At 48.4% G+C, this 17,489-nt stretch overlaps 1 protein-coding gene across 1 annotated transcript in view; it reads left to right on the top strand.

The window, feature by feature from the left end:
• Positions 1 to 6,289: 6,289 nt before the first annotated feature.
• Pik3cd (phosphatidylinositol-4,5-bisphosphate 3-kinase catalytic subunit delta) overlaps positions 6,290 to 17,489 on the top strand; it is a 46,582-nt gene continuing 35,382 nt past the window's right edge. The window contains exon 1 of the mRNA XM_036178082.1: positions 6,290 to 6,384. The gene's annotated coding sequence lies outside the window, so the exon portion shown is untranslated. The remainder of the gene's footprint in view (positions 6,385 to 17,489) is intronic.

The raw sequence follows: 17,489 nt of genomic DNA, 5'->3' as shown, positions 1-17,489 counted from the left end.
TGCCCAAGAGTGGTATGGCTGGGTCTTGAGGTAGATCAATTCCCAATTTTCTGAGAAACCGCCATACTGATTTACATAGTGATTTTACAAGTTTGCATTCCCACTAACAGTGGAGGAGTGTTCCCTTTGCTCCACATCCTCTCCAACATAGACTGTCATTAGTGTTTTTGATCTTAGCCATTCTGACAGGTGTAAGATGGTATCTCAGAGTCGTTCTGATTTGCATTTCTCTGGTGACTAAGGATATTGAGCAATTCTTTTAAATGTCTTTCAGCCATTTGTGATTCTTCTTTTGAGAATTCTCTGTTTAGATCTTTATTTTGTATTTTGAGGCAGTGCCTGCCTAAATTGCCCAAGCTGGCCTCAAGATCATTCTGTAGTCCAAACTGTTCTTGGGTTTGTAATCCTCCTGCCTCAGTTTCTTACATAGCCAGTGTGGTAGGCCTGCACCGTGGCTTGTGTAAAAGCTGCTGACCAGGTCTGCGCATGTGACACACCTGATGTTGCCACCGTTGAAAAGAACCATTCTAGAGCAGATCTCCCCATCCTGCAATGTCCAAAGACAGCTCTAGAATGGCTAAGATGATGATAATTACTCAAAAACACATTCTGGGGGGTCATGATGCATCACAAATAGAAGCATATTTGTAAATACTTGTGTATGGCAGGGGCACACGGGCCGCAGCACACAAGTGGAGGTCAGAGCACCACCTCAGATGTCTGTCACCATATATATATATATGTTTTTTGTTTGTTTGTTTTGTTTTTTTTGAGACAGGGTTTCTCTGTGTAGTTTTGGTGCCTTTCCTGGATCTTGCTCTGTAGACCAGGCTGGCCTTGAACTCACAAAGATCTGCCTGCCTCTGCCTCCCAAGTGCTGGGATTAAAGGCGTGCGCCACCACTGCCTGGCTGTCTGTCACCATCTTTCATCTTGTTTTGAGACAGTCTCTTGTTCACTGATGTGTACTCATTGCTAGCTGGCCCATGAGATTCTGTGATTCTCCTCTATCTGCCTCCTATCATGCTCACCTTATGAGCATGGAGATTATAGATGTGCCCTCCATTGTCTGGCTTTTATGTGGGTTCTGGGGATTTGAACTCAGATCCTCATGCTTGCATAGCAAGCTCTTTGTCACTGAGCCATCTCCCCAGCCTGCATTATAAACATTCTATGTGTATTAATCCTATGGAGTGTTAGGCAAGTAGAGCCTATTTTTAGCATTGCCATATCACAAAAAGAAAAGGAACGGTACAGAGAAGCTAAGTCATTTGCCTGAAGTGCTGCAGCGCCACAGCTGCAGCCCAGGGAGTCCGACTCAGGGAAGAGTCTTGCTCTTGGCTGAAATGCAGCTATGCTTCACCATACTTTTCTTGCTCAAAGGGTCAGGACATGATCTGGGTAGTTTCTACCCTGTCTGGAAGGATGGGTTCTGCAGAAAGATGAGCATCCTGAGAGGCTGGGGCATGGGAGGACTTCTCTTTCTTGCCCCACCTCTGTGCCCAGGGCTCAGAGGAGCTGCCCTGAGATAACCCTGCCTGCGGGCATGTGTGGGTGTCCGTGGTGAGGCCACTGGAGGTTGAGCCAAACAAAGCTGCTTGCTCTCTGCTGCATCCAGGATGCTGCGGAAGCTGGTTGGCTTCAGGGGGGAAGTTCTGCAGGAGAAGCTTCTGGGAACCCAAGGGTGCAGCCTGGAGGCCTGTGCCAGCCAGCTCTCCACAGAGCAGCCCCACCCGTCAGATCAGGACTCCCTTTCCCTCCCACCAAGTGGGGCCAGCATGCTTCTAGCAGTACTCATTTCCAGAGAAAGGGACTCATGTGAGCTGTCCCAGTGGCTTTCCCATGGCTAGAGTACCGAGTTCTCTTAGGATTATTTAAATTAGCCACCATAACCGGTTTATTATATTTACAGTTGAGATAACTTCCCCTAATACACACATGACGATGGTTAAAAATAGAGAGAGAGAGAGATCAGAAACCAGAGAGAGGAAGGCAGGACACCACGCTATCAGGAACTTGAGGAATGAGGACGACTTTACTCAAATGTCAACTTTAGTTTGAGTTTTCTGGCACCCTGAGTGAGAAGGAGGGACACCCTCAGTTCCTGTGGTTAGGCTCTCAATAAAGAAGGGTATTGGACTTTTAGGAAGGTGGGATTTTCTTAGGCAGAGAGACTCACAATGACAAGGCAAGTCGGGTGGTATGAGGATCCGGACAGTTGGATGTTTACTGACTGCGGCCTCCTAAAGTGACGGAGTGTCCTTATTAATGATGAGATTAATTGTCCTGGGCTGCTGTGGGGATCAAAGAAGAGAATGGAAATGCACGTATTAGCCCACAGCAGCATCCTGCATAGTGAAGGCATAATCAATTTGAATTCTTGTCACCCATACAGATCCATTAAAATTGTTACTGTCTTTTGTTTGCACGTGTGTGAGAGAGAGATGTGATGACGATGATGATGATGAAGTAAGCATGAAGTTCAGAGGAGGCTTTTGGGAGTCAGTGCTCACTTTGCATCACATGCGCCTTGAGGATTGAGCTCAGGTCATCAAGTTTGGGAGCAAGTGTCTTAATCCAGTCATTTGCTAGTCAGCTTTGTTTTGTTTTTGTTTTTGTTTTTTTATTTTGCTTTGCTTTGTTTTTTTTTTTTTTTTTTTTTTTTGAAAAAAGGTGTCCTGGCTAGTTTTATGTCAGCCTGACACAAGCTAGGGAGCCTCCATTGAGAAAATGCCTCCCTAAGATCTGACTATAGGGACATTTTCTTAACAAGTGATTGATGGGGAGGGTCCAGCCCATGGTGGGTGTGGCCTACCTTGGGCTGGTGGTTCTGGCTTCTATAAGAAAGCAGGCTGGACAAGCCATGTGAGCAACACCTCTCCGTGGCCTCTGCATCAGTTCCTGCCTCCAGGTTCCTGTCCTGACTTCCTATGATGATGAATAGTGCTGTGGAAGCATAAACCAAAATAAGCCCTCTCCTCCCCAGCTGCTTCAGTCATGGTGTCTCGGCACAGCAATAGTAACCTAACTAAGAAAAGTTGGTACCAGGACGGGGGTATTGCTGTGACAGACCTGACCATGTTTTGGGGAGGACTGTGGAAGGGCTTTGGAACTTTGGGCTAGAAGAGCCACTGAGTGTTGAGAGTTCAGTGGGATGTTCTGTAGGAGCTTGGGAGATGAGAATGTTGAGAACAGTGCAGATGATGGAGGCCTGGCCTGTGAAGTTTCAGAGGGAAGTTTAAAGACTCTATCAGAGCTGTTTGCTATTTTGAATTAGGATTCTGTTGTTCTGGTCATCTGGGGCTGAAGAGTCAGCCATGATTAACAAGAGACCAGCACTATCGAAGAAGTGAAGCCTTTGTGTTCTGGTACAATTGATGCTGGTCGGCTGGAGCTAAGAAATTTGCAGTGATTAAAGAGATCAGCATCATTGAGAAATCTTCTGGAAAGTATTTCCTGAGAGTCAGCACACAGAACTGGGGGTCAAAGGCAGCCAAGGTTATACCTTGCACTTGGTAGTGTAAGAGTCATCTAGGTGATACTGGTTTTGAAGGGGTCATGGAGAGCAGCTGAGCCTTGGCTTACCCTAGTCTGGTGGTCCTGGCTTCTATAAGAAAGCAGGCTGAGCAAGCCAGTAAGCAGCACCTCTCCGTGGCCTCTGCATCAGCTCCTGCCTTCAGGCTCCTGTCCTGTTAGAGTTCCTGTCCTGTTAGAGTTCTTGTCCTGACTTGATCACCAGTGATATGGAAACGTAAGCCAATTAAAAACCTTTCCTCCCCAAGTTGCGTTGGTCATGGTGTTTCATCACAGCTGCAGTAACCCTGACTAAGACACAAGGTGTCATGAAGCCCAGGCTGGCCTTGAACTTGCTACATAGCTGAGGATGACTTTGTACTGATCCTCCTGGGTGCTGGGATCGAACCCAAGAGTTGATGTACGTGAGGCAAGCACTCTACTGACTGAGCCACAGCTCCAGCTCCCAGGAAGTTATTTTGGAAGCTGCAAATGTATTCCACATCTGACTGTCTCACAAAGAACTCTATCAGGGAGCAGTGTTTAAACCACAGCCTAGCCAAAAGCAGGCCTAGGACAGGTGTGGGCACAGTATGTAGTCTCAGCCAGCACATTCCCTGTACTGTCCCTTCCTCCCTGGCTTTCCTAGGTTCTCCTTGGCTGGGGTGGAAACCTCTGCCATCCTCAGAGGCTAAAGGTGTAAGTGAGGCTGTGAGCTTGGATGTCCTAGTGAGAAGGACATCAGGTGTATTCCTTAGAATAGACCTGACATTCCCCTCAAAGGGACCTGTCCTTGCACAGGCCTCCTTTGAAAGTCCCCAATTAAGTCCCGAGCCTGCAGAATCCATCGGAGACAGCTGGGCCCACACAGTAACTCGCACCAAGTCCTTTTTTCTGTCAGACAGAAACGGAGCAGTGTCTGATGATCCAGATTGGTGCTGGTCCTGACTCTCTGGTCTCAAGAGAGGCTGGGAGCAAGGACCTGCCAGCCTCCAGCTCCACCACAGTGGAGCTTCTGCACCTGAACCCGAAGAAGCCCACTCCCAACTACCCTCTGAGACTTGGGGCATCTGTCCTATTCGTTCATAGGAACAATAATAGCTACTTCATGGTAGAGCCGGTTCTTAGCACATTGAAGGCTCCAGGTAATAGGTTTTCTGTACCCCAATAATAATTTCTCCACTGACACAGTAAGCCACATCAAGCTGAATTCAAAAAGTAAGAAACCAGGTTTATTCTGAGCAAAGCAACTCCTGAGTGACTCCTCTAGCCCCCAGAGATTAAGGAGCGGGGAATGGCAGGGAAAATCACATGGCCAATCTAAAGGAGAGGACTTAAATACCCTGTAGGCGTGGGGTGATAATATCCTCCACAAGCTGGGTTTGTGCTCAATTATAACGCTTTGTGTGGGGAGCTGGCAGCTTCAGAGAGGAGCCGACACAATCGCCAGGAATGCAGACCTGAACTTTTGGTGGTTTTTCTGAGAGGTCAGGGTTTGGAGAGGCAGGAATGAGGCGTTCGCAGGGGCGAGCTGTTCCAGCCAAATGCCAGGTTCTACCCCTAGCACCAATATAATTAATGATAAGAATAAGAGCTTCCTCTGGGCACTGGCCTGTAAAGCCATCATTCAGAAGCCAGACACAGGTGGATCTCTTGCGTTCAAAGCCAGCTGGTCTACAGAATGAATTCCAGGCTAGTCAGGACTACACAGAGAAACCCTGTCTCAAAAATTAAAAACAAACAAACAAGCAAAAGACTAAAAATAGGTGATTTACTTCCCAGCCTGACTTGAAAGGAAGGGATCAACTATGCAGGCTCACCCTCCCCACATGATCCAGAAAGGCAGGAAGTTATGGTAATTATGAGAGAAGCCTAGCTGTCCACTGCAGTCCCTTATGTTTATTGGAGACAGAGTCTCACCATGTCGCCCTGGTTGGTCTGGAACTCATTCTGTAGATCAGGCTAGCCTCAAACTCAGAGATCTGCCTGGCTCTGTCTCCCGAGTGCTGGGACTAAAGACAAGCTCCACTACACCCAGCCAACCATTGGATGTTCTTATTTTGAGGCAGGGTCTCTTTATACAGCCCTGGCTGTCCTGGAACTCACTATGTAGACCAGGCTGGTTTTGAACTCAGGGACCCACCTGCCTCAGTCTCCCAAGTGCTGAGATTAAAGGCATTCTCGACCATACCCAGCTACTACCTAATGTTCTGTACTGTTTTATTTTGTTTTTCCGAGTCAGGGTTTCTTTGTGTGGCCCTGACTATCCTGGAACTTTCTCTGTAGACCAGGCTGGCCTAGAACTCAATGATTTGCCAGCCTCTGCCTCCCAAGTGCTGGGATTAAAGGTGTGAGCCACCACGGCCGGCTACCTAATGTTCTTAAAGGACCTTTGAGATTTCCAGGCTGTCTCTGTCACTCTGCTGTTTCCTTCTTGCGTGGTTGCCTGCATTAACTTCTTGGGTGCCTAGGACTACAATCACTCATCCTGTAGAGATCCGTGCCTGTCAAGGTTTTGTTTTTGTTTTGTTCTTGTTTTCTGAGTGACCATGGTGTTTCTGGCTCTCCAGATCTTTATTTGGACGTGTGTCTTTGTATCGAGAGACTTTAGTTTGGTTCAGAGGCACCTGCAATGCTGTCCCTGTAGGGCCCCGCTGGACTGGGGGCGGGGCTGGTGAGGCAGGAGGGAGGGGGTTAGGGGTAGGGGACCAGTTGTTTTTCCTGTTATCTGTAGAAAGGAAACAAAGTGGGAAGTGGAGTGTGCGGGCTGTCAGTGGGCGGGCCGTCCAGCCACGCGCCCCGCCTCTGGCTCACTCGCGCCCAGCCTCGGGGCTGCCAGCTCCGCGGGCCTAGCTGCTCCGCTCCAGGACGGGTAAGTGCTCCCCAAAGGCTGCATCAGAGGAAGACTGGGTCGGGGGTTCAGGCAGCGCCGGGCCGGCTCTCGCACGTGTCCCGGCACACACTTTGGGTGCCTCCTGTCGTCTGGCAAGCCAACAGTGGATCCCTTCGGAGCTGGTCTGTTGGGACCTGGACCTGAGCTGTCCTCGGGGCTCCAGATGTCCCCTGTGCCAGCATCTCCCCCGCTCTAGCATCTCCCCTAAGCCTGTCCTGGCGCACCTCAATCATTGGATCAAGGGCTCTTCCGCCCGGCAGTAGGGTCCATGTTGCACTTTAGGTATTGGGGTAGTGCGGGCTTCCTGGACTTGGTTTCGGCGAGGCTGAGCCTGAGCAGGGTTACCCAGGTAGGCCAGCCCAGGCAAGGGGACAGAGGCGCATCAACATCCTTTGCACCCTGGCCCTGCGATCCTCCCAGCCTCTTCACGACGGGTCAGGGCTGCCTAGTGGCAGACACTGAAGTTTCTGGGCCCTCCTTCTCTCCCTCCCTTCTCTGCTGGTGCTGCTTCTTGCTGAGTTTTGGACCCAGGCGAGCGAGATCACTCTCCAGATCTGCGGCTGAGCAGGGGTTACGGCGGCAAAACCGCCTCCAGTTTTGCATTTCCGGACTTTTTTTTTTTTTTAATACTCTTGCCAGTAAATCAGCCTGAATGGGACTTTTTTTTTTTTTTTTTTTTTTTTTTTTTTTTAAATTTAGTTCCCTGTTCTTATTTAGGCTTCCTCCTCTGCACCTTATCTTTAAGAGATGGGGGGAATAGGAAGGCATTTTGTGGGTACTAGGATGGGGGCGCTGCTAAAGTGGCTGTATACTTCCTTAAGAGGAGAAATGGAGACCCTGCATGGGACTAATGGCAGGCAAGGACATGCATGCTCTAGGGTGGAAGTGGAGATGGACTTTCCAGTGTCAGGGTGTGAAGTGCCCACACACTGGGGCCTCCTCTAGCTCCCTAAAACTCCTTCAGTTTGTAGATAGAATCCGAGGTCCTCTGAGCCGTGTCCATTGGGTTCAGGCTCTGCAGGGAGCAGGGACCTATCAGCCTGCAACCCTACCACACTGTCAGGACGGAAGAAGCCCGTGCCTAAATGACCTCTGAGACTTGGGGCACAATCTTGCCTGTATGTGGAATGAGTGTGCCTTTGTTGAGAGAGAGAGAGAGAGAGAGAGAGAGAGAGAGAAAGAAATGTTCCCTAGTCACTACTCTCTAAGGGGACTTTGAAAGTAAGGACCTAATCCCCGGGTTCTCCTTTCTGACACCACGGGTTGCTGACGGTGGCCCTGGGCTTGTGGCAGTTTAATTCTGCCACTGGGACTTTCCCCTACAAACTCAGCCGTTTTACATACAAGAGCATGCCTGAGCAGTCTGCTGTGGGCTCCATCGCTTTTCTGCCTCAGCCGCATTGTGCCGAGGCTCACTAAGATCCACCAGGACTAGGGACTGTGCTCAGAACAAGGCAAGTAGAGAAAGCAGCGGCTTCTGGGGATGGGCCTGGGGGTAGTGGTCGTCAGGGGACAGCGGTCCACAGTGGAGAAGTCAGGGTGGTTGTGGATGGTGAGGGGTTGCTTCCTGCTCGCTGTGTTTTTCTTAGCTGCACAGTAGGAGAGGGAAGTAGACGCGCAATGTATGAAGCAATTCCCCTTTGGCTGCTTTAAAAAATTTTTTTTTGTTTAGAGGGCAGTTCCCCAGCTCGTTTCTGTGGGTCCATTAAGATGCGACCTTAGGAAAGCTTCCGCCACTCTCCAGGGAACCCGTGCTTCCCAGGAGGTCTGATGGTAGAGCGAGTCCCAAAGGCAAGTGCCCCTGGAGGATGGGCAAGGAGAGCCCTGTAGCAGGGCACGTGTTGCAGTGATGGATGACTAGCTGCCAGCCTGGAGGACACCAGGAGCCAGGCTTGTTTAGGCAGTGAGAAAAACACCAGCTTTGTTCTGGAAACAGCGCCTCAGGAGCAGCGAAACAAATGGCGCAGATTGCTGATCTCCGCTTGGTCCTGCGTTCAGCCCTCAAACCGAATGGTCATTGAAGTGGCTGACGGAAATCCCCAGCCATCATATCAGAAATGCTGCCAGTTTCAAGGTGGAAAAAAACATAAATCCGGGAACCTCCCTGCTCTTTCTTTGCAGCCAAACACTGTGTGTGACTTTCTGTGGAGTGAACCAAAATATGACCCACTCTGCTCCGCCACCCTCTTTAGCCCTTCAGCGATGTCCCTGGAGCCTAAGAAAGTTCCCCTTCCGGTTGAATATGCGTGCAAACCCTCAAAGCTTTGAGGATGGGTGAGGATCAGGCTGCTGCTGGAGACAGGTGCTTTAGACCGGCACTGGCTTCCTGTGCTGGGTGTGATCTGCAGTCGGTTGATGGATGTGGCAGGTCCAACCAGGAGCTCCACTACTGGTGGGTGGAGAGCCGTGGGAGTGGGGAACAGAGAAGAGGCCCAGAACCAGTGTGGGAGGGCGACAACCTGCTTGGGAATTTCGGTCCCATTGGGATGCTGTGTTGGTTCCTGTGGCTGCTGTAGCAAAGGAACAGTTTTGTGCCTTCAAACAAACAGATTTCTATTCTGGAAGCAGAAGTCTGAAGTCAGGGTCCCAATGTGTCCATTCGTGTCGTCCCCACCAACCCCAAGGGAGACCGCTTCTAGCTGCCGAGGACTCCAGTGGCCCTTGGCTTGTGACTCCAACACTCCTATCGCCCTCTGTCCTCGTATACCATCTCCACCCGTCTTTGTGGCTTTTCCTGTTTCTTTTCTACTTTTTAAAAAAATCATTTATTATTTTATGTGAATTGGTGTTTTGCCTGCATGTAAGTCTGTGTGAGGGGCTCAGATCTTGAAGTTACAGATAGTTGTGAGCTGCCATGTGGGTGCTGGGAATTGAACCCGGGTCCAATTGGAAGAGCAGCCAGTGCTGTTAACTGCTGAGCCGTCTCTCCAACCCTCTTTTTCTGTCTAAGAACACTTGTCCCTGCATAGGGCTACTCAGGTAATTCAGGAGGAAGTCCTTTTTAGAGTCTTAGCTTATGTATGCAAAGATCCTTTCTTGGAGCTGGGGAGATAGTTTAGCAGAACACACTTTACCTGAGTTCTAGCCAAAGAACCAAACCCACGTTTAGAAACAAGCCAGGCTGTGGTGGCGCACACCTTTAATTCCTGCACTCAGAAGGCAGAGGCAGGTGGATCTCAATGAGTTCAAGCCCAGCCTGGTCTACAAAATGAGTTCCAGGACTGTCAGGGTGCCTACACAGAGGAACCCTGTCTCAAAAAAAAAGAAAAGAAAGAAATTGGTGTGTGTGACAGTCCCATCATTGGGATGACAAGGACGGGCACAGATCCTAGGGGTTTACTGATGAGCAAGCTGAGCCTAATTGGCAAGCCCTACCATGGAGAAACCCTGTCTTGAGCTGTCAAGATGGCTCAGCAAGCAAAGGTTGCTTTTGATTTTATTGATGATGACCCAGAATCCACATACAGGGAGAAGGAGAAACTTATGTCCACAAAGTTGTATTCTGACCTCCATGCGTATGCTGTGGCACATCCTGCACCATACACATAAAAATAATAGGGATGGCCAAGCAGTGGTGGCGCAGCCTTTAATCCCAGCACTAAGGAGGCAGAGTCAGGCGGATCTCTGTGAGTTCGAGGACAGCCTGGTCTACAGAGTGCAATCCAGGACAGGCACCAAAACTACACAGAGAAACCCTGTTTCAAAAAACTACTACTAATAATAATAATCTGGAGAGATGGATCAGTGATTAAGAGCACTTAACTGCTTTCCAGAGGACCAGAGTTTGGGTCCCAGCACCCACCATAGACAGCTCACAGAAGCCTGTAACTCCAGTTCCAGAGGATCCATTGTCCCTTCTGGGTTCTACCACACTGCAACACACAGCATATATACTCACAGACACATATACATTTTTTTAAATCAAAAAAATTTTGGTTTTGTTTATCAAGAGAGGGTTTCTCTGTGTAACCCTGGCTGTCCTGGAACTCACTCTGTAGACCAGGCTGGCCTCAAACTCAGAGATCTGCCTGTCTCTGCCTCTCAAGTGCTGGGATTAAAGGCGTGCACTGCCACCACTGCCTGGCAAAAATTAAAAATCCTGAGTAATAATAATTCCCTGTTTTAAAACAGGTGGACGGCGTTGCTGAGGAATGGCACCGAGGTTGTCATCTGGCCTTCCCACACACGCACGCATGTGTGCACACTCAACGAACATTTTTTTTCAATCAGTGGCAAGGTTCTAGGGTAAAGGCACCCTTGGAAAAGCTTTGAGGGGGGTCACTCACCAGCTCACCAGTGCAAAGGGAGAGTTCTGTCCACAGTTTCCAAGAACGTGTCTTTATCCAACTCTGTCCTGCCTCGTACGCAGGGTGACCTCAGGCCATATTTCCATTTCCAATGCTCTCTGCTGAACTGCCATCCCAAGCCTCCCTCCTGCTTTCCTTTCTCTGGCTTTGTGACCAGCAGCAGCTTTCTAGTCAGTTCTGCAGAGATGTTCTTCCCAGAGACCCCTGGGAAGAATGGGTGCCTTTGCAAACATTTCCCTCCTCTCTTCCCTTCTCAGCACCTGCTGGCTGGGACATTCTTCACAATCTGAGGAGGTGACTGCAGGGTTTTGGGGTTTTGTTTTGTTTTACCACTTGGGTGAGTCCCCACGTCCTCCTTTGGTACCATGATTTGCCTGACAGAAAGATTCATGAGCTGGGGCTCGTGGTATTGGAAGGGATTTGGAGAGCCCCCTTTGCTGAACCCCAGGGGAAGCAAGGGGGAACGTGGCGGGTCGTGGGGTCCCTAGGGGCCTTGGCAGTGCTGGACCACTCTGTTGCCTCTGCTCTAGATGGGACGTTGCTTTTCTCTGTGGAAGCTGGAGCAGTGTTCCTGGGAAGGGAGAGCAGAGCCATATTGAAACTTTGGGCAGGAAGATATCTGCTCAGGGCCAGGCGTGCAGGGCAGGGCAGGATTACCACACAGTAGCAAAGACGTTGTCTTCAGGGTCACACTGGCTTTTTTGTTTCAGTGTGGAAGCCAGGCTCCTCTGTGAGACAAGCTCCCTCTCTGAGTAGTAACCCCTCCCCAGAACTGGGTTTTAGCCTCAGCTACTTTAAAAAACAAACTACTTATTTTTGTGGGGTGTAATGGCACACACCTTAATTTCAACACTCAGGAGGTAGAGGCAGGTGGATCTCTGAGTTCAAGGCCAGCCTAATCTACAGAGTTTTTCAGTATAGCCAGGGCTACATAGACCATGTGTCAAAAAATTATTTTTATTATTTTAAATTATTTGTATGTGTATGTATAGGCAGAGCTGTCGTTGTATCTCCTTAGAGCTGGAGTTAAGGTGATGTGAGGCCCCCTGCATGGGTGCTGGAACCTAAGGGGTCCGCTCCAGGAATAGTATGTGCTCTTCACCACTGAGCCTGCTGAGTGCCCTTGGTGCTTAACTCCTCTGAGCCTCAGAGGCAGCTGCTGTGACAGTGGTATGGCAATACCTAGCAGGTTTTGGAAGTTATGAATGGGTAGAGGGGGTAGACACAGCAAGACAGATGATGTCTAAAAAGTAGCAGGGGGGGGGGTCCCTTTATCCCAAGCATGACACTGGCCCCCCTCTACCCTTTAACAACTTCTCTTGTTTTTATAAACTTGACACAGCTCTAGGTACCTCATGTAATACAGTAATAGAGAATAATACAGCCCCATGTTTTAGACAGGGTTTTGGGTAGCCCAGGTTAGCCTCAAACTCACTATATAGCTGAGGATGATCTTGAACTCCTGGTCTCCTTGCCTGTATCTCCCAAGGGCTGGATGACAGGGTGTGCCCACCATGCCCAGCTAGGCATGTGCTTTTGTGTTTGGCTGTGTGTGTGTGTGTGTGTGTGTGTGTGTGTGTGTGTGTGTGTATGTGTATGCACCCATGTGAACACATGTTGAGGCCAGAAGAGGACACTGTCTTCTATCATTTTCTCTTACTTATTCCCTTAAAACAGTGTCTTTAAAACCAGACCGTGGTAGCATACACCTTTAATCCCAGCATTTGGTAGGCAGGGGCTGGCAGATCTCTGAGTTCAAGGCTGATTTATGCAGAGGCATCAGCTGCAAAGGAGGTTGATGATTTTGGAGAGAGAGCCAGCAAAGCCTTTCTGTCCAAATGGACCTTCCTCTTGATTAGCCCTTGGCTACCTGGCTGGCTTTGGATGGTGGTTGCTCTGAGGCATGTGAATGACCTGTGGTGTGCCACAGAGCAGGTGAAGGGTTTTGATGGACTTTGAACTTTCTCTGGGAGCCTAGGTCCCCTGTGGTCTTGCAGCCTCTGTGGTGTGGAAAATAGAAATAAAAATTATGAATGGCTCTTGTGAAGAGCAAAATTCATCTTGGGAGCTGTCCTGCTCTTTGCCCGCTACTTCTCCATTATGCCGTTTGAGAAGCTCAGGTCAGGGCTGGGCTGTGGCATGGTTCGTAGTGTTTGCCTAGCATGCCGGAAGCCTTGTGTTCGTTCCCACCACCACATAAACCTGGCGTAGTGGTGCACTCCTATAGTGCCAGAACTTGGGAGACAGACACAGGAGGATCAGAAGTTCAAGGTTACCCTCGGCTACATAACCAGGTCAAGGCTAGCCTAGGTTATAGGAAACTCTGTCTCAAAATAAAAACAAGCAAAACATAAACAGAGGCAGCCCTGTGGACGACCCAGAGACTTCAGACAGCAGATCCTGGGACTTGGGCACCAGCCTGGCTTTTTGCCCATGATGGTAATTACTAAAGCCCTCTCCTCCACTTTTTTTTTTTTTTTTTTTCATTGCTAGGGACAGACCTCAGGGCTTTATACATTCTAGGCAACCTGTCTACTACTGAACCACACCCCCAACCCACCTAAAGCCCTTTATTTTATATTTAAAAGATCTTACTTTTTAACTGTGTGTGGGAGGGGTAGGTGTGTGGGGGTAATGTACCCTCAAAGGCCAGAGGCATCAGAACTCCACCTGTGAGCTGCCTGACAGGGTGCTGGGAACTGAACTCTGGTCCTCTGCAAAAGCAGTATGTGCTCCTAACTACTGAACCATCTCTCCAGCCCCTGAAGCCTCCTAGAATGAAATGGCCCCCTGCTTTCATCTTGAGTGGCCCAGGGCAGCCTCAAGTGAGGAGACAAAAGCAGGTGTTCCTTCCTCCTTGAGGCTGGCCTGCTCCTGTTCAGGAAGTGCATACAACCAGGATATTGGTCTCAGATGACCTGCTTCCTGACACAGTTCTTCTAGGGGAAGACCACCACAATCCCCTGCTTTCCCCCTTACTTGTCAGTCTAAAAACAATTCCAAACAAACAAACAAACAAATAAGTAAATAAATAAATAAATAAATATCCTCCACTTTCAGAGTCAACCAAAGGATAGTGCAGGCCTCCTGCTTCTGAGGGCTTCCGAGTCAGGGGTGAATCACACTCCATGAGCTTTTCTCCCTATTGTGTGAGACAAATATTGAATGAGGTAACTCATCAGCGAAATGAGGCACATCTACCAAGTGGCCGCTTCTGAGACACTACCATTGCCTGAGGTTTCAGGTGTCCAGTGGGCTGTGCTTGGTAAGATGAATGTAAACAGCTTTGTGTTAGTGTTCAAAGCAAGAGCCTTTCTTTGGATTACAGATGAAAGCTAGCAATTAAGTTCAGGGTAGAGCACTGGCCTCACATGCCTGGTCCCTAGGCTTGATCCCCAGCACTGAAGAAGAAAAAGAAAGAATTGGACCTGATGAGATGGCTCAGTGGCTTAGAATGCTTGCTGCCAAGCCTGATGACCTGAGTTTGTTCCCTAGAAATACATGATGGAAAGAGAAAACAGTTTCCCAAAAATCCTCTGACCTCCATCCTGTTCTTTGGCATTCTTGCACCTATACACACACACACACACACATACACACACACACACACACACACACACACACACACACACACATAAATATAATTTGAAATTTTTAAAAAGAATTGGACAGATGGGTTGGGCATAGTGGCAGACATCTATAATCCTAGCACTTGAGGCTGGGGCAAGAGGATCATGTGTTCGAAGATGACCTAGGCTACTTAGCAAGAACCTAGTGGTTCTTTTTTTTTTTCCCCCAGAGCTGAGAACTGAACCCAGGGCCTTGCACTTGCTAGGCAAGCACTCTACCACTGAGCAAATCCCCAACCCAGAACCTGGTGGTTCTTAACATGTATGTGAACTCATCAGTGCTTATGCCAAGAGGCTTTCATCTAGAAAACTGGGATTGACAGTGCCTCACTGGTTTGTGCTGATAACCAGAAATAATTGAATCCCGTAGCAGGCTGTGGGCTTCATGCAAAGCTCCAAGTGCCTGTCACGTGGTATCTGAATCTTATAGGCCCATGCTCTGGGAGGGAATGGCTTCTGAGGGACAGGTGTCCAGGCTACAAGTTATGGCTGAAGCTTGCTTGCATGGTGTGGTGTGAATATCAGCTTTTCACAGCTGTGATAAAGTGTCTGAGATGATCGACTGAGTTCTGTACAGCTGTGACCAAGACAAGTCAGTGCCTCTGGGTAGGCCAGAGGACTCCAAAAATGACCACCCAGGATCCCTGTGCACTGGGTTTGTGGAGAAGTGGCTGGGAAATGGCCAGGCGGCTGGCAGAAGTAACCTTGACCCACATGGACCATTCTCCTCCAACTTTCCCACCCACTCCTCTGGCCAGAGAAGATGTATAACTCTAGTCCACAGCATCCCACCCCAACCGTGACCTTGCTTTGAAGCTTCAAGCCCTATTTTTAACACTGACCTCAATTTCACATTCTCTTCCATGATGTGTGCATGTTTACTTTACTATAAAGAATATTTCTCCCTACTTTTGAGTCAAATTGCTACTCCAGAAAGATGTTTATGTTTCCTTCTGTGGTTTCCTCTACTCCCAGCAGTGACTCCAGCCTTCTTTGAAAACATGAGTATTATGCCGGGCGGTGGTGGCACAGGCCTTTAATCCCAGCACTTGGGAGGCAGAGCCAGGCGTATCTTTGTGAGTTCGAGGCCAGCCTGGTCTACAAAGCGAGTTCTAGGAAAGGCGCAAAGCTACACAGAGAAACCCTGTCTCGAAAAAAAAAAAAAAAAAAAAGAAGAAGAAAAAAGGAAAACAGGATTATGAAAAAAAATCATATGAATAAGAGACAGAAATGTGACAAGAAATATATAGTTTTTTTCTCCTCTCGTGTGTGTGTGTGTGTGTGTGTGTGTGTGTGTGTGTGTGTGTGTGTGAAGAGGGCGCCTGTGGAGACCTGAGGTTCATGTCAGCCATCTTCCATCTCCACCTTATTCCTTAAAGCAGCCTCTCTCAGTTGAAGCTAGAGCTTGTCCATCAGGCAGTCTAGCTGGCAGCTTGCTCTGGGGATCTCCTGTATTCACTTTTGCCCACTGAAATTACAGAGTAGCCTGCAATGCCCGCCCATCATTTATCAGGGGTTCTAGGAATCCAGACTCTGGTCTTTGCACTTGTGAGGCAAACACTTCACCCACCAAGCCATCTCAGCCCCAGAAATACGGATCTTTTCAAAAAGATTTTATTTATTTGTTTGTTTGCTTATTTATTTATTTTTATTTTCAAGACAAGGTTTTTCTATGTAGTCCTGGCTATCCTGGAACTCACTTTGTAGCCCAGGCTGGCCTCAAACTCACAGAGATCCGCCTGCCTCCGCCTCCCAAGTGCTGGGATTAAAGGCCTTTGTCCAGGGGTTGGGGATTTAGCTCAGTGGTAGAGTGCTTGCCTAGCAAGCACAAGGCCCTGGGTTTGGTCCTCAGCTCCGGCAAAAAAAAAAAAAAAAAAAAAAAAAAAAGTATGAATATAAAGGCCTGTGCCACTGCCGCCCAGCCTGACTTATTTTGACTTATATGTGTGTCACATGAGTTTGTCTGCATCGAGCATGTGCTGGGTGCTGGAGGAGAACAATGGGCATTGCATCCCCTGAAACTGGAGTTCCATGTGGTTGTGAGCCACCTGATGGATCAGGCTCTGGTGATGAGGTTGCCTGCATGGCCCCAAGGCCATGCCTAGTCCTTGCAAAAGAGAGACTGAACTGAGTTTTACAGGTTCTGAGGGCAGAAATAGCTTAGAGACCTGCTCAGGTGAAAGAAGGGGGCATGGAGTCCTTGCCAAGGAGAGACCATAAATGTTGTGATCGAGTATGCGGGAGGCCATGTGTCCCCAAGGCTCTTCTTTTTTGTCTCAGTGGGTGCAGAGTTATATGAGACATGGGTCTCAGGAGACTATGAGGAAGGAGGATCTAAGTATGGATAGCCAGCCTCCAGGCTCACTCTAAGGAGAACCATCTAGTAACAAAGGCCCTTGAGAGCAATGTCCTGCACACACACACACACACACACACACACACACACACACACCCACCATATATCAGTATCACCACACACCACCCCCACAATACCCCACACTCCATATACCCCCACACCTCACACCTCCATAGCTTCCCATACCACACATCCATACACACACCACACACATCCCATACACATCCCCCCTACCCCATATACAACCCCACACCCTATACACACTCTTAACACCCCCGCACACCACACCCCCTTACATACATACACAGAGAGAAATTGAGAATTTGTGGGGTATTTTGGGGGGGAGGGGGGATTGAGAAGAGGTCTCACTATGTAGCCTCAGCCAACCTGGATTGTGGGTCAGTTTATCCTCAAACTCACAACACCAAGCCTGCCTTGAGAATTTGCAATTTTAGAAGATACTAAATATTGCAGGGATGTGGAGGTTGGAGTAGCCACATCGTCTAAGACTTACAGACTGAGATCTTCTGTATTGTATATTTAGATACTATATATGTATATAATATATATATATATAATTATAAAGTCATCAGTGACATTTGTACATGTATAGTACATAATTTTATTATATATAATATATATACATTATATATATATATATATACAGATTTTAATGCAAGTTACTTATAAAAACTTGGAAAGTACAAATAAGAAAAATTACAAAATAAAAATCAATGTAGGCTTGATTTCCCAGGTGGGGACTAAATAGATGTATGACTCTATCACATAGGG

Source organism: Onychomys torridus, chromosome 2, assembly GCF_903995425.1.
Source record: "Onychomys torridus chromosome 2, mOncTor1.1, whole genome shotgun sequence".
Taxonomy (NCBI): domain Eukaryota; kingdom Metazoa; phylum Chordata; class Mammalia; order Rodentia; family Cricetidae; genus Onychomys; species Onychomys torridus.
The sequence above is the reverse complement of the archived record's forward strand: the minus strand, read 5'-3'. Positions and strand labels throughout refer to the sequence as shown.